Below are 17648 nucleotides of genomic sequence, written 5' to 3'. Positions count from 1 at the left end.
GTTAATTAAAGGGTTCACAGTGGTGGAAGTTAACAGTTATTTCAATCCCTGAGTTGGAGCTCAGTGGTTTAAAAGCTTCTTTTTTTTTTTTCTTCCCTATAGGCTATGGGAGCCTGAGGGCTTTTAAACTATCAATAGGCTTCTTAGCTTAATCACTGACTCCTGACCAAGAGATAAAGCAGGGTGTGGCAGAGATAATCCAGTGGTTATGCAAAGAGACTTTCACAGCCCCTCAGCTATGCCACCGAGGTATAGGTCTTCTGAGTTTCCTGGTTAGATCTCTGTCCCCTGGTGTCCCTTCCTGTTGCTGCTCCAGATTCTGAGGGTAGTAGCAATGGAGACTCAGAGTTGCACTTGGTGAGTCTCTGGGGAGTCCTCTCCTCTCTTCAGCTGTCCCCTTGTTGTGGAGCAGACTGGAGGTGGTGTCTCCACTGATAAACTGCTGAACTGTTAGCAGTCACTTAATCTCTCCTTAGGCCCCTCTCTCCTCTCTGTCACCAGCCACACGTGTTTGTACTCACGGGTGATTTACTGGGTTCCTGTGGTCATTCTAGTCCTGACTTGTTTCAGTCCCGGGTGGTCTCCTTTGGTATTCCTAGTTGATCCGAGAGAGGAGAGGAGAGGAGAGGAGAGGAGAGGAGAGGAGAGGAGAGGAGAGAAAGCGATCTGCTGCTCGTAGCTCCACCTCTCTTTCTTTCTTTCTTTTTAATTTTTTGACCAGAGCACTGTTCAGCTCTGGCTTATGGTGGTGCAGGGGATTGAACCTGGGACTTTGGGGCCTCAGGCATAAGAGTCTGTTTGCATAACCATCATGCTATCTACTCTCCGCCCTCATCTTGACTCATTAAGCCCGTGAGGCAGCCTGTCCAAGGGATATGGCCCTCAGATAACCACACTTATTGTGTCGGATTGTAGGAGCCACCGTGACACATCTGGGGGGGTGGTCACAGCCAGGGCTCTGGGGTCCCTGCTTTCTCGCCCACCCCCCACCCCACACTCCCCACCCCAGGAGAGGTGGAAGAGAAGAAGGTTGAGGTGAGCAGGAGGAGAAGGACAATGAGAGCTAGAACAGTGTCAGCCTCAGAACAGGGAGGTGACAGGTGATGGCACAGCAGGGCTGCAGACGGGTGTCCAGGGGCCCCATTCAAGGGCAGGCTCCCCCCCCCACTGCCCCCCCACCTCTGGCTGTCTTCTGCCACCGTTATCCCTGAATTGCCAAGTCTGCATTTCAACCTTATTCTCCTTTCTTCCCCCACCCCAAAACAAAAGCACAACTCGGTTCCTATGAGATACCCCAAGGTCCAGACTGATCATGGAGTCCCCCTCTAAGAATTATTCAGCCTGTGTGGCAGTTCCCTGGAGTCTGGCTGTCTTTCTGGCCTGAGCTGACAACTCAGCAGAGAGCCGGATGAATGGGCCCCTCCCAGGAACCTACACGGGCTCCCTGGGGTCCCCCGTGGAGGACAGACAGACTGCCTGAGTGGACACAGGAAGGCAGCTTGAGATGGGGTTGACTTTGCAATCAGGAAGCTCAGTGGTTTGGTGAAGAGTGACAGCCCATTAGTTTGACCAGGAGACCAGACCAATGTTCTGAGGTTTTACACCAGTAGGAGCCCCAAAATGCTCCACACAGCAGTCTCCGCAAATCCATGGACCAGGCAGTGGATACGCACAGCAAGATAAGCACACCTGATACCATATGCAAGGACCCAGGTTCGAGCCCCCAGTCCCCACCTGCAGGGAGGAAGCTTCACGAGCAGTGAAGCAGGTCTGCAGGTGTCTATCTTTCTCTCCCCATCTCTGTCTTCCCCTCTTCTCTCCATTTCTCTCTGTCCTTTCCAACAACAACAGCATAACAACAATTGAAAAAATAGCCACCAGGAGCAGTGGATTTGTAGTGCAGGTACCCATCCCCAGCAATAACCCTAGAAGCAATAAAAAAAAGATAGGAAGGAAGGAAGGAAGAGAGAAAGAAAGAAAGAAAGAAAGAAAAAGAAAGAAAGGAGTCTTTTATGTCTCCAGCATCCTGCCTGACCCTTCAGTAGCTCCTTACTGCCTTCAGAGTAGAGTCCAGCTGCCAACGTCTGACATTGACCTTTCTGCTTCCACAGCCTTCAGCTCTGGCCCAGTGCCTCCCACACGTGTCCCAGCCCCCCTGCAGTTGACACAAAAAGTGCTTTCCCAGCTCCCTCCTCTGGATCCTTGGCATTTTCCTCTTTTCCTGAAAGGCCTTCCTCTCTCCCAGCTCTGGGGCACAGCTCTGCCTGAGGACAGAAAGGGTGCTGGGAGTCCCATTCCAGTCCCCCCCAATCACGCAGGTCTCAGAATCTCAGTACGGCTAAATGATGGCAGAACTGCTCAGAGAGGAGCAGAATCTGTCAGGAACCACACAGCAGCACACCGGCAAAACCACAGTGAAAAGCCAGCCCGTAGAGAAAAGGGGCTCTGCTCCACCGCTGGTGGGTCTGCAAACTGGGGCAGCCCCTTTGGAAGACTGTGTGGACAGTCCTTAAACAAATAAAAATGGAATTACCTTATGACCCAGCCATGCCACCTTAGGCATCTACCCAAAGATCATGCAAACACTAATGTGAACCCCTGTGTTCATAGCTGCATTATTCACCGTAGTCAAAGAGTGGAAGCAGCCTAAATGCCCATCCACAGATGACTGGCTATAGAAGTATGGGGTGGTCCAGGAGGTGGCACAGTGGATAAAGCTCTGGACTCTCAAGCATGAGGTCCTGCGTTCAATCCCCGACAGCACATGTACCAGAGTGATGTCTGGTTCTTTCTGTCTCTCCTCCTGTCTTTCTCATGAATAAATAAAATCTTTTTAAAAAAGAAGAAGAAGAAGAAGGAGAAGGAGAAGGAGAAGGAGAAGGAGAAGGAGAAGGAGTAGTAGTAGTAGTAGTAGTAGTAGTAGTAGTAGTAGTAGTATGGGAAATATCCTCTGGAAAACTACTCTGCAATTAAAATTTTAAAAAAAGATGATATTGTATCCTTTGGTGCAAAATGGTTAGAACCGGAGGTTAATAGAAACTTAGTGTGATGCCAGCCAGACTTCCCTGGACAGACAACCCCACCAATGTGTCCTGGAGCTCCACTTCCCCAGAGCCCCGCCCCACTAGGGAAAGAGAGAGACAGGCTGGGAGTATGGATCCACCTGTCAACACCCATGTTCAACAGGGAAGCAATTACAGAATCCAGACAGACCTTCCACCTTCTGCACTCCATAATGACCTTGGGTCCATACTCCCAGAGGGATAAAGAATAGGAAAGCTTGGGTTAAGTGCAGGTGGCGCAAAGCGCAAGAACTGGCATCAGGATACCGGTTCGAGCCCCCGGCTCCCCACCTGCAGGGGAGTCGCTTCACAGGCGGTGAAGCAGGTCTGCAGGTGTCTGTCTTTCTCTCTCCCTCTCTGTCTTCCCCTCCTTTCTCCATTTCTCTCTGTCCTATCCAACAACAATGGCATCAGTAATAACTACAACAATAAAACAACAAGGGCAACAAAAGGGAATAAATAAGTAAATATTTAAAAAAAAAGAATAGGAAAGCTATCAGGGGAGGGGATGGGATAGAGATTTGGTGGTGGGAATTGTGTGGAGTTGGACCCCCCTTATCCTATGGTTTTGTCAATGTCTCCTTTTTCAAATAAAAAATGAAATAAAATAAAAACTTAGTGAAATCAGTAAGAGATGAAAGACAACTACTGGATGGTTTCATTCAAATGTGAAGTCTGTACAACTGATACACATGAACTTGTGAAAAAGGAGAAGGAGAACAAAAGAATGAGGAGGAGAAGAAGGAGAAGGAGGCGGAGGAGAAGCAGTAGCAAACTGTCTCTAAGACTTTGTGAGAAATATTGTGGTGAATGTTGGAAGAGTAGGACACAGAATTTTGGTGGTGGTGGTGGTGGTGGTGGGACTAAACCCTGTAACCCTACAATCTTGTCTGTGGCTAATCACAAAAATGAACAAATAAATAAATTGACATTGAAATGAATTGTTTAAGCCACCCCAGAACGCTGCTGTGTTGCTGGCTCTCACACACATGCATACCATATGCTCCCTGATACACTGAAGGGTATGGGAAAGACAGACACATAAGGTCTTACTGTCTTCTAGGCCTTCCCGGGCTTGGGTCCCATTGAATTATTCAGCAGGGAGCCTGTGTGAAGCAGTGACTTAAGTCTTAATTTTCAATTCCCCTAATGCTAGCCACTCCTCTGCTGAAAACCTCTCAATTATTAATGCTTCTAAAACAATATTTGTTTTTTTTCTCGGTATTCAACAGCCAGCCTGGGCCTCTGAGCTTGTGATCCTGCCGTGAAATCCCGAGAGAGAGAGAGAGAGAGAGAGAGAGAGAGAGAGATGTACATGGTGTGCTGGGAAGATATTCCAGGGAAGGCTGGGGGTGACAGGCGGAGAACAGCAAGCTGACATGGAGACAGCTCCCTAAGCGATCCCTGGCATCAGGAATACCGTGTCATCACAGAAACAATGACTGTCTATAGGTCCCTTGAGTGCCAAGTGGGAGACTAGCCAGCCTACTTGGACTTTATCTTGCCCCAAACTCTGAGGGGCTGAGATTGAACCTTTCTGCATTTTTTTTTTTTTTTTGCCTCCAGGGTTACTGCTGGGACTCGGTGCCTGCACTATGGATCCAGCGCTTCTGTGGTCATTTTATCCATTTTGTTGCCCTTGTTGTTACTAATGCTGCTGTTGTTAGATAGGACAGAGAGAAAGCAAGAGAGGAGGGGAATTCAGAGAGGGAGAGAGAAAGAGACTCCTGCAGACCTGCCTTCCCTGCAGGTGGGGAGCCGGGGGCTGGAACCGGGATCCTTACACCGGTCCTTGCGCTTCACACCATGTGCTCTTAAGTCGCTGCGCGACTGCCCGGCCCCCACCTTTCTTCATCTGACAGATGAGGAAATTGAGCAGAGAGACACAATTGTTGCCTGTGACTCAGTTCACAGAGGAGGAGAATGGGGTTTGGGTAAAAGTCCATAGACCTGAGTGGTAGGTTTGTTCTCAACCTTGACGCGAGGGCCCACCTGCAATTTTCGCTGCTTACAAGAAAGAACTCTCTGAAAGCAAATCTGATGGAGCACTCTGATGGAGCATGTGGGACTCGCTGTGGCTAGTGATGAAAAAAAAAAAAAATCGAGAGTTGGGCGGTAGCACAGCGGGCTAAGCAGACATGGTGCAAAACACAAGGACCGGCGTAAGGATCCCGGTTTGAGCCCCTGGCTCCCCACCTGCAGGGGAGTCGCTTCACAAGCGGTGAAGCAAGTCTGCAGGTGTCTGTCTTTCTCTCCCGCTCTCTGTCTTCCCTTCCTCTCTCCATTTCTCTCTGTCCTATCCAACAATGACAATATCAATAACAATAATAACTACAACAATAAAACAAGGGCAACAAAAAGGAAATAAATATTTTTTTAAAAAAGAGAGATGTTGAAAAAAAAAATCACAGGGCCAGGTGGTGGTGCACCTGGTTGAGAACACGTTACAATGTGCAGAGACCTGGGTTCAAGCCCTCAGTCCCCAACTGCAAGAGGAAAGCTTTGCAAGTGGTGAAGCAGTGCTTCAGGTGTCTGTCTCTCTCCCTCCACCTTCCTCTTGATTTCTAGTTATCTCCAGCAAATAAATAAAGATAGTATATGTTTTTCAATCACAGGTAAACAAGGGTCCTGGCACTGGTACACTTGTTTGAGTACACACATCATTACCATGCACAAGGACCCAGGTTCAAGCCCCCACTCCCCACATGCAGGCTAAGGGAAGCGTCATGAGCAGTGAATCAGGGCTGCAAATTCCTCTCTCTTTCTCCTCTCCTTTTTCTTTTTACCAGAGCACTGCTCAGCTCTGGTTATGGTGGTGCAGGAGACTGAACCTGGGACTTCAGAGCCTCAGGCCTGAGAGTCTCTTTGTATAACCATTATGCTATCTCCCCCCTCCCCCACCCCTCTCCTTCTCTATCTCCTCCTCCATTCTTAATTTCTCTCTGTCCTATCAAGTAGCAGGAAAGTAAAATAAACAACTAAAATGAAGCAAAAAGAAAAAATAACTTACAGGAATGGTTGAACAGAAAATAAGAGTTTTATTGAATTGAAGACTTTTTTTTTTTTCCCTCCAGGGTTATTGCTGGGCTCAGTGCCTGCACCATGAATCCACTGCTCCTGGAGGACATTTATTCCCCCTTTTGTTGCCCTTGTTGTTGTAGCCTCTTTGTGGTCATCATTATTGCCATTGCTGATGTTGTTCGTTGTTGGATAGGACAGAGAGAAATGGAGAGAGGAGGGGAAGACAGAGAGGGGGAGAGAAAGACAGACACCTGCAGACCTGCTTCACTGTCTATGAAGTGACTCCCCTGCAGGTGGGGAGCCGGGGGCTCGAACCGGGATCCCTATGCTGGTTCTTGTTCTTTGCGCCACCGCCCAACCCCCAAATTGAAGACAATTTAAGGGAAAATGGAAGAGCAGGCTAACTTTGTTTTAAGCAGGGTTTGGGCGATCTCAGAGTCTGTATTTAGTCTTGGGGAGGGGGGACAAAAGCATTCATGATTATAACGGAAAAGGCAGGCACCTAGGGTTAAAGGAGGGGCAACCATCATACTTCACAGGTGAGGAAATGGTAGAGAACCCCCGGGATGGTGGGACATGTGTTTTCAGTAAGTTAATGAGAAGAAAGGTGTTTAAGTTCAGGTAGGGTCTATTGAACAACCTCCCCTGACAGATGCAGAAATCCTTGTCAGTACAAATTTAGCTGTAATTTTAAAACTCCCCCAGGGCTGGGGGGCCAGCATAATGGTTCTGCAAAAAGACTTTCCTGGAAATCTGGAGGTGGCGTAAAGCCCAAGGACCGGAGTAAGATTCCCGGTTGAAACCCCCGGCTCCCCACCTGCAGGGGAGTCGCTTCACAGGCGGTGAAGCAGGTCTGCAGGTGTCTCTTCCTCTGTCATCCCCTCCCTTCTCAGTTTCTTTCTGTCCTACCAAAAATTAAAAAAAAAAAAAGAGGGGGGGGATAGAGTAGTAGCGCAGCAGGTTAAGCACACGTGGCGCAAAGCACAACGACCGGCGTAAGGATCCTGGTTCGAGCCCCCGGCTCCCCACCTGCAGGGGAGTCAATTAGCAGGCGGTGAAGCAGGTCTGCAGGTGTCTGTCTTTCTCTCCCCCTCTCTCCTGTCCCCCCTCTGTTGTCTTCCCCTCCTCTTTCCATCTCTCTGTCCTAATCCAACGACAACATCAATAATAACTACAACAATAAAAAGCAAGGGCAACAAAAGGAAATAAATATTAAAAAAAAAAAAACTTTCCTGCCTGAAGCTCTGAGGACCCAGGTTCAGTCCCCAGCACCACCATCAGCAGCCAGAGCTGAGCAGGGCTCTGATATCTCTCCCTCTCTCATCTTTCTGTATCTCTCTTCTAAAATTAAATGTTTTTAAAAATTAAAATTCTGGGGGTCAGGTGGTAGCACAGTGGGTTAAGCGCACATGGCACAAAGCACAAGGACCAGCGCAGGGATCCTGGTTCAAACCCCCGGCTCTCCACCTGCAGGGGAGTCGTTTCACAAGTGGTGAAGCAGGTCTGCAGGTGTCTATCTTTCTCTCCCCCTCTCTGTCTTCCCCTCCTCTCTCCATTTCTCTCTGTCCTATCCAACAACAACATCAATAATAACAACAACAATAATAGCCACAGCAAAGATAAAACAACAAGGGCAACAAAAGGGGGAAAAAATAGCCTTCAGGAGCAGTGGATTCGTGGTGCAGGCACCGAGCCCCAGAAATAACCCTGGAAGCAAAAAATAAATAAATAAATTTAAATTCCCCCAAAGCAGAAGCCTCCCAGTCCAAATGGTTTCACTGGAGAATGTAATAAAATGTTTAAAGGAGAAAAAAAAAACATCAGAACAATTCTAGACAGTCCCTCCCAGAGTACAGAAGACGATGAGGAAGAAAAGGAAACTTTAATTCATCTTCTGCAGCTGGTGTTTCATTGAGATGACTCTGAAACAAAACTGCAAATCAATATCCCTCATGAATATAGATGTGAAAATCCTTAATAAAATATTAGCAAACAGACTTTGACAGAATAGTTAAAAGGACGCACCTTAATCACTTGTCGTCTATTTTAAAAATGCAAAGCTGGACAGACCCTTTTTTCTTTAATCCATAAAATGTAATTCATCAAAATAACAGCTTGACAGAAAAAAAAAATCACACAGTTAGACTAGTTGATAAAGAAAAGGCATTTGACAAAACCCAACACCTATTCATGATTTTAAAAGCATCTTTCAAAAAAAAAAAAAAAGAAATATTTTTCTGTTTGTCAGATGTGTCTACAATAAGCCCCATTGCTATCGTGTTTAATGGAGTAAAATCAAATAGTTCCTCCCTAGTAACTGAAACAACAACAACAAAAAAAAGTCAAGATTGTTCACTCCACCAGATTTATTCAACCCAGAACTCAAATGTCTAATGAGTCCAATTAGAGAAGAAAAAGAAAAAAGTCCTACAGATCAGAGAGGCAGAAAATGAATCAGTCGCTGTTAGTAGCTGAAAATAAAGCTTCAAAGAATCTACCAAAGAGGAGTCGGGCGGTAGCGCAGTGAGTTAAGCGCACCTGACTCAAAGCTCAAGGACCGACGTAAGGATCCTGGTTTGAAGCCCCAGCTCCTCACCTGCAGGGGAGTTGCTTCACAGGCAGTGAAGCTGGTCTGCAGGTGTCTATCCTCCTCTCCCCCTCTCTGTCTTCCCCTCCTCTCTCCATTTCTCTGTTCTGTCCAACAACGATGAGTACAACAAGGGCAACCAAAGGGAATAAATAATTTTTTTTAAAAAAAAGAATCTACCAAATAAAATTCCTAGAACTAACACATTTAGTTAGTCTGCAGCTCTCAGAATAAACACACAAGATTGACTGCATCTCTGGATATGAGCAGTAAACATGAAATGAGAGGGGCTGTCTAGTCACCGCTCCCCCCCCCACACACACACAATAAAAGAAATTCAAAGGTCTAAGTCTAACAAAATAAATATCAGTCGCCTATGTTGAGAACTACAAAATGCTGATGAAATAAAGCAAAGAAAAATCTGAGTTGACGAAAGTATGATTTTCATGAGTTCAGAAAATTCACAGTGGTGATTATCTCAGTTCATTCCAATTTGACAGACAAGGTTTAACACAGTGCTTCTTGAAATCCCACAAGAGTTTTGTAGATATTATTCTTAAAATGGATATGAAAAAGCAAAGAAATTAGAATAGTTTAAAAATTAGGGGGAGAAAGGAGAATAAAACGAGAGAAGTCGATCTGATGACAATCCCTATTCTATAATTACAATCATGCAGAGTACGTGTTACTGATAAGAGAAAGATAACCTTTCACCAAATGCAGCTGGGATTTTTACACATTCACAGACACACAATTAATTAATAACCTCGACACAAGACTTACACGGGTTACAAAAATTAACTCCAAGTGGATCACACACAGGCTTGATTAAACGGGGGGGAAGGGATATCAGTTTAAAAACATGGAACTATAAGATCTGACAGGTGTAATTCTACAGAATCTAAGGCCAGGCGAAGAGTGCTCAGACTTGATATCAGAAGCAAACCCGCAAAGATTAAAAAAAAAGATAAATCAGACTGTGTAAAAAAAAACTCAATTGAAGAGTGAGAAGAGGCTGGTGGTGGTGCACCGGGCTGAGCGCACATGTTACGTAAGCACCCAGGTTCCATCCCCCCTCGACCCCCCACCTACGGGGGAAAGCTTCACGAGTGGTGAAGCAGAGCTACAGGTGTCTCTCTGTCTCTCTCCCTCTTCCCTCTCGACTTCTAGCTGTCTCTATCCAATACATAAATAAATTTTAAAAAAGAGGGCCAGGCAGTGGCACACCGGGTTAACTGCGTACACATAGTACCAGTCGCAAAGGCTCCTAGTTCAAGACCCCAGATCCTCACCTGCAAGGGGGTTGCTTCACAAGTGGTGTGGCAGATCTTCAGGTCTCTCTCCCTCTCTTTCTCCTCTCTCTCTCTCTCTTTCTATCTCCCCTCCTCTCTCAATTTCTTTCTGTCCTATGAAATAAAAAAATTAAAATCAAGGAAAAAATGACCACCAGGAGCAGTGGATTCATAGTGCCGACACAACCCTGGAGGCAAAAGAAGAAGAAGAAGAAGAAGAAGAAGAAGAAGAAGAAGAAGAAGAAGAAGAAGAAGAAGAAGAAGAAGAAGAAGAAGAAGAAGAAGAAGAAGAAGAAGAGGAAGAAGAAGAAGAAGAGGAAGAAGAAAGAGACAAGTTACAGATGGGGGGGTGGGTACTTGCAAACCACCTATGTATCAAAGGACTGGTATCTTGAATTGATAAAGGCCATCAAACCCAGCCATAAAAAGCAAACAAACAATCCAATTAGAAAATGCTTCAAAGGCATGGACAGTCCATCAAATAAGACAGACAGATGGCAAGTAAATTGATGAAAAGCAGCGTCATTAGCCATGAGGGAAATGCCAGCCAGGACGTGAGACAGAGCTACCTAGCTGGGTGACTCGAATAAAAAAAAAATCAGCGACAGAAATGGGATCCCTCACATGTGGCCAGCGGGAAGGTGAAGCTGCCCCGTGTGGAAGCCAGAGTGACAGTTTCCTTACCTATTGACATGGCCGTCAATCAGATTGCCCAATGGTTAGATGCCTGGGCATTTATCATAGTAGAGAAATTAAAATGTATCCCCCACACACACAAAAAAAAAAAACACCTGTGCTTAGATATTCACAGCAGCTGTATCCAGAACCACCAAATGGTCCAGGCATTCTTCAACAAGTGTAGTCACGCGATGGAATACTATTCAGCAAGGAAAAGGCATGACCACACCCCTACAGTGCAACTTCAAAGTGGTCATTGGGTTGAAACAAGGCCACTCATTATGTTAAGTGGGAAAAGATGAGAGAGAGCGAGAGAGAGAGACAGAGAGAGAGAGAGAAAGACAAAGAGAGAGAAGACAAATAATAGATGATCTCACTGAGAGGTGAAGCTTTTTTTCTTTCTCTTTGTTTTAATTATCTTTATATATTGGATAAAGACAGACCCCACCACGTTAACGGGAGTCGCTGGTAGCGCAGTGGGTTAAACACACATGGCGCAAAGTGCAAGGATCTGTGTAAGGATCCCAGTTCGAGCCCCCGGCTCCCCATCTGCAGAGGAGTCGCTTCACAGGTGGTGAAGCAGGTCTGCAGGTGTCTGTCTTTCTCTCCCTCTCTCTGTCTTCCCCTCCTCTCCATTTCTCTCTGTCCTATCCAACAACGATGACAATAATAACTACAACAATAAAAACAAGGACAACAAAAGGGGAATAAATAAATAAATAATAAAAAGAAATGGTCTTGGCTACCTTTTCTGATGTCTGACATTCTCACAGGAGTGAAGTGTCATCTCATTGTTATCTTTATTTGCATTTCTCTGACAAAGACTTGGGGCATTTTTTTTATGTGTTTCTTGGCCTTTTGGATCTCTTCTGAGGTGAATATTCTGTCCATGTCCTCCCCGCATTTTTGGATGGGTTTATTTGTTTTCTTGTTGAGTTTGGCGAGCTCTTTATATATTCTGGTTATTAGCCTCTTGTCTGACATATGGCATGTAAAGATCTTCTCCCATTCTGTGAGGGGTTTCTTGGTTTGGGTAGTGGTTTCTTTTGCTGTGCAGAAGCTTTTTAATTTGATGTAGTCCCATAGGTTTATACTTGCCTTAGTCTTCTTTGTAATTGTTATGTGGAAAACTGAGAAATGTTATGTTATGTACAAACTATTGTATTTACTGTCGAATGTAAAACATTAATCCCCAAATAAAGATATTTGAAAAAAGAAAAAGAAAAAAAAAAGTGGTCTTGGCTATGCTCTAGTTTCTATAACAAAATATCCAAGACTTAGCGGGCCGGTGGTAGGGTAAAGATAAACTCCTGGAGGGTGTTGGGGGTAGGCGCAGTAATGGTGTGACTCAGATGAAGTTGGTCCCAAGAAATAGAACCTCTCCAGACAGCAGGCCGGTCACCAGGGGAACTGCGCTCCCGGCTTCTGAAGATCAGCTGCTGTATCTGGAGAGAGGTCGGGATGCCCCATGGGCACGTGTGGGCCTGGAACTGCCCCTTCCACCAGCCGCACCCGTCAGACTGGCCTCCCCCAGGCCAGCGGCCCCCCGGAAATCACTGAACCCAAACGAACAGAGGTAAAGGATTTCGACTAGAATTCCAGCGGGCCAGGAAACAAACAAACAGAAAACGCAAAAGACTTTTTGACATATTTAACTGTCGGGAAAAAAAAAAAAAGCGTATCTGTCCATCCAGAAGAAAAGGCAAAAGAGGGAGTCGGGCGTAGCGCAGCAGGTTAAGTGCACGTGGCGCAAAGCGCAAGGACCAGTGTAAGGATCCCTGTTCGAGCCCCCAGCTCCCCACCTGCAGGGGAGTCGCTTCACAGGCGGTGAAGCAGGTCTGCAGGTGTCTGTCTTTCTCTCCCCCTCTCTGTCTTCCCCATTCTTACTTCATTTCCTCTGTCCTATCCAACAACAATGACAGCAATAACAACAATAATGATAAACAACAAGGGCAACAAAAGGGGAAATAAATAAATATTTTTTAAAAAGAACTAAAAAAAAAAAAAACAGTTAAAAAAGAGAAAAGAAAAGGCAAAAGCCCAAGCACAGAATGAACCAAGTATACAAGGGGGCAGTGGGTACACTTCACAGGCTGAGAAACGAGAAATAAGCGCTTCTGCAGAGCAAGGCATCCTGGGACGAGAGAGAGTAAGATAGTGAGAAGCCCCTTCAGAATCATCGAATGGGGGGGGGGGATTAGAAAGTGACCAGAGCTGGGGAAATAAACACTCTCCTCTGCTATGATGGGAATGAAATATGATGGCTTTGGTGCCAGCAATTTGACAGGGTCTATTAGAATGGAAAGTAAGGATAGTGTTTTAGCCAATGCTAAGTACCTATCAGAGAGAAATACTCATAAGCTGGTCTAGGAAAGCGTGACCAGGAGTGACTGCTGCGTGCACCATCTGAAACAGTGCAAAGTCTGAATGTCTGCAGATATGAGGATGAGTAGATGAAAGTTCAGTCATAAATTAAGCGGAGCACTGAGGAAGCAGATCAAAAGAATGAGGCAGAGGACGAGGGGTAGACAGCATCATGGTCATGCAAAAGAGTCTCTCATGCCTGAGGCTCCAAAGTCTCAGGTTCAATCCCCTGCACTGTCATAAGCCAGAGCTGAGCAGTGTTGTGATTTTTTAAAAAAGGAAAGAAGGAAAGAAAGGAAGAAAGAAAGAAAGAAAGAAAGAAAGAAAGAAAGAAAGAAAGAAGTGGATTTAGATGAGTAATTATAGACTATAGGCATGACAGTAAGGGAAATAAGAAAGTTGCCGGTGAATGTGTAAGTTGGATCCTGTTTGTATTAAATCAAAGGAGAGTGTGTGTGTGTGTGTCTGTGTGTGTCCAGGAAAAGACAAGAACATACACATTTAACTGACACTAATTTTCACAGCTGAGGGAGATGGGTTATAGAAATTTTCAAGGGAAGTTCTAGTGTTTTAGCTATATTGTTTGAATTTTTCAAGGATGTATCCATACAAGAAGAGATCTGTACATTTAAAATAAATCAACAAAGAATTGTTACTCAAGTAAGATTCTTTTTTTTAAATATTTATTTTCATTTTTGTTAGCCTTGTTGTTTTATTGTTGTAGCTATTATTGTTGTTGTTACTGATGTCGTCGTTGGATAAGACAGAGAGAAATGGAGAGAGGAGGGGAAGACAGAGAGTGAGAGAGAAAGATAGACACCTGCAGACCTGCTTCACCGCTTGCTTGTGAAGTGACTCCTCTGCAGGTGGGGAGCCAGGGGCTCGAACCAGGATCCTTCTGCTGGTCCTTGTACTTTGTGCCACATGCGCTTAACCTGCTGCACTACCGCCCGACTCCCAGTCCAGATTCCTTTTTTTTTAAAGAATTTATTTATTTATTCAAGAGAAAGATAGCAAGAGAGAAAGAACCAGATATCACTCTGGTACATGTGCTGCCGGGGACTGAACTCAGGACCTCATGGTTGAGAATCCGGTGCTTTATCCATTGCACCACCTCCCAGACCACCCCAGTCAAGATTCTTATGAATCAGTAAGAAGAAGAAAAAGATGAAGAAGAAAGGCATGAAGAGAAATTCCCCAGAAGAGGAAACTCAGTGAATACAGATATCAAAGACATCCACCTCATCTATAATCAGAAAATGCAAATTAAAAAGTTGAAGGGATATCAAAAAGCTCCAGAGAAAGGGAAGGGAAGGAGGGAGCTGGCTAGGAAGACTGAGGAGTAACTCTGTTTCCGGGAATAAAACTGGTACCACCGTGTTTGCAAACCGGCTGGTTTTAGCCCTCAAGTCTTCAATAACAGAATCCTATGGGGCTGGCATGACAGCCTAATGGTTCTGCAAAGAACTTTCATGCTTGAGCTTCCCAGATCCCAGGTTCAATCCCCTACACCATCATAAACCAGAGGTAATAAGTGCTCTAATCTCTCTCTCTCTTAAAAATAGATAGATGACAGACAGACAGACAGACAGACAGACAGACAGACAGATAGATAGATAGACAGGGCCAGGCAATGGTGCACCTAGTTAAGTGCACATATTACCAAGTATAAGTACCCAGGTTCGAGCCCCCGCTCCCCACCTGCAAAGGGTTCACTTCACCAGTGGTGAAGCAGGTGTGCGGGTGTCTGTCTTTTTATCCCTCTCTTTATCTCCCCATCCTCTCTTAATTTCTCTCTGTCCTATCTAATAAAAATTAAGGGGAGAAAAAAAAAAACAGGAAAAAATGGCTGCGAGAGCAGTGGATTTGTAGTGCCGGCATCAAACCGCTGCAGTAACTGTGGAGGTGATAGATAAATAAATAAATATAAATAAAATGAAACCACTTATAAAAGAGAAAGAATGAAAGAATCCCATGATCCAGCAGTTTTAGCCCAGCCAGGCCTAAGTAAATTCTTAAACAGGTGTGCCGGAAGATTTGAAAGATCAGCTGGCCTGGTGGTCACACACTGGGTGGAGCACACACATCAGCAAGCACAAGGACCAGGGTTCAAACCCCCGGTTTCCATCTACAAGTATGGGGGGGGGTGGCTTCACAAGTGGTAGAACAGAATTGCAGATGTCGATCCACACTGAATCATTGTCAGGCTGGCTTCACAAGCAGAGACAGATGACCAGGGACTCATGGCTGAGCTGTACGCAGTATCTCTTTATTCATGTAGAACGCTGCACAACCTAAGCCAAGCTAAGCTAAACTAAACTAAAACTGAAAACTCACAAACCTGTCCTTATATATACTGCCAAGTGGAAACAGGCTGTGACATAGAGAGGGTGGAGCAAAAAGAGAGTGGTGGAAAATCAGGGTGTGACAAGCAGAGGGGGCGGAGAAGGCGAGAATTCTACCACAGAAACACCAATGCCCTGGAGGGAGGATGGTGCTTAGTTAGTGATTTATGTAAATAGACCGCAGCTCTGAGTGGGATCAAACCAAAGCCATACAGGCTTGCTGGTGCTTAGTTAAGCAGGATTAGAGACAGAAGCCGGGGGAGCTGGCATACTACCCAACAATTCATCTTCTAGCTGACCGCAGAAAAGTGTTTTAATTTAAAATATATATATTTTAATGAAATTGTCATGCAGGCATTATACCGCAGTGATTACACTGGTGATGGAGAAGGAGGAGGAAGGAGAGGAAGAAGGGGGAAATAAGGAAGGAGGAAGAGGAGAGAAAGGAGGAGGGGAGGAGGGGAGGAGGGAGGAGGAAAGAAAAGATGAAAAGAGTGAGGAGTCAGCCCCAACTGGAATGAATAGCCTGGAGCCAGCTCACACACCAGCAGCAGAAAGAACAAGAAAGAGACCCCCCAGCAGGAGCAGGCCTGGGGTGCAGGGAAGGGGGAGGGAGGCATGCCCCCCCCCCAAGGCGCACAGCCTGGTGCTGAGCGGAGGGTCTGGTTGTGCTCTAGGGGGCCCGGCAGGGAAGGGCCTAGGGGCACTAGGGTGTGGGGCAGGGGAGGTGGGCAGCAGTGGGGGAGCTGGGAGCTTAGTCCCCCTCCCCACCTTCCTGGGCTGTGTCACCCAGAAGGCTCCCAGGAGGGAAAGGCAGAGTGATGGGAGAGTGGGGGGGGGGGCGTTCAGGTGTCCCCACTGCTGGGGGTGGGGGTGGGGCAGGAAAGTCACGTGTCCAGAGACCTTTGACAGGCAGTGAAAGTGACTCCAGAATCCAGGAGAGAAAGAAGGGAGAGAAGAAGGGTTCTGACAGGATGGATAAAAGGGTGGATGGAAGGGAGGAAAAGGAACACAGGCAGGATGGATGGATGGATGGATGGATGGATGGATGGATGGTGAGCAAGTGAAAGGAGAGAAAAGGATGGAGGAAGGAAGGAAGGGAGGGAGGAAGGAAGGAAGGGAGAAAGGGAGGGAGTTTAAGAGGGAGGGAGGAAAGGAGGAAGGCAGGAAAATGAGAAGGAAGGAGTGGAGGGAGGGAAAAGTGTGTGTGGGGAGAGACAGGAAGATATGCTGAGTGAATTAATGAATTACTGGAGAGATCAAAGAGGTGGAGGTGACAGTGACATTTGGGGTTGTTCCAGCCCAAGGGTTTCCCAGACGGAGGAGGCCCCTCAGTGAGCCCCTTCTCACTTTACCTCTCCCTAGCCTGCTCCTACAGTCAGCACCCAAGGGAGCAGGCAGCCGGGATCTATAGGGCCTTGCTGCCCCCTGGCGGCATCGCGCGATACTGCAGAGCGGGCGGCGGAGAAACCCGCCGGTATCACACCCCTGCGTTGCCTAGTAACCGGGCCCAAGGCCACGCCTCTGCCTGGACCCTGGGTACTGTCCGTGGTTCTGAGAAGAAAGATCCTCCCCACAGCCCTGCCCCACCCTCCATGGGCTCCCTGGGTGCTGTGCATGCTGCTGAGAGAGGAGAGACCCCCAGCCCTGCCCACCCTCCATGGGCTCCCTGGGTGCTGTGCCTGGTGCTGAGAGAGGAGAGACCCCACAGCCCTGCCCACCCTCCATGGGCTCCCTAGGTGCTGGTGCCTGGTGCTGAGAGAGGAGAGACCCCACAGCCCTGCCCACCCTCCATGGGCTCCCTGGATGCTGTGCAGGGTGCTGAGAGAGGAGAGACCCCACAGCCTGCCCACCCTCCATGGGCTCCCTGGGTGCTCTCCATGGTGCTGAGAGAGGGGAGACACCTCACCGCCCTTCCCAGCCTCCATGGGGCTCCCTGGGTGCTGTGCATGGTGCTGAGAGAGGAGAGACCCCACAGCCCTGCCCAGCCTCCATGGGCTCCCTGGGTGCTGTGCATGGTGCTGAGGAGAGACCCCACAGCCCTGCCCAGTCTCCATGGGCTCCCTGGGCGCTGTGCATGGTGCTAAGAGAGGAGACACCCCCCAGCCCTGCCCACCCTCCATGGGCTCCCTGGGTGCTGTGCATGGTGCTGAGAGAGACCCCACAGCCCTGCCCAACCTCCATGGGCTCTCTGGGTGCTGTGCATGGTGCTGAGAGAGGAGACACCCCACAGCCCTGCCCAACCTCCATGGGCTCCCTGGGCGATGTCCATGGTGCTGAGAGAGGAGAGACCCCACAG

This window comes from Erinaceus europaeus, chromosome 15 (assembly GCF_950295315.1).
Source record: "Erinaceus europaeus chromosome 15, mEriEur2.1, whole genome shotgun sequence".
In the NCBI taxonomy this organism is placed as follows: Eukaryota; Metazoa; Chordata; class Mammalia; order Eulipotyphla; family Erinaceidae; genus Erinaceus; species Erinaceus europaeus.
The sequence above is the reverse complement of the archived record's forward strand: the minus strand, read 5'-3'. Positions refer to the sequence as shown.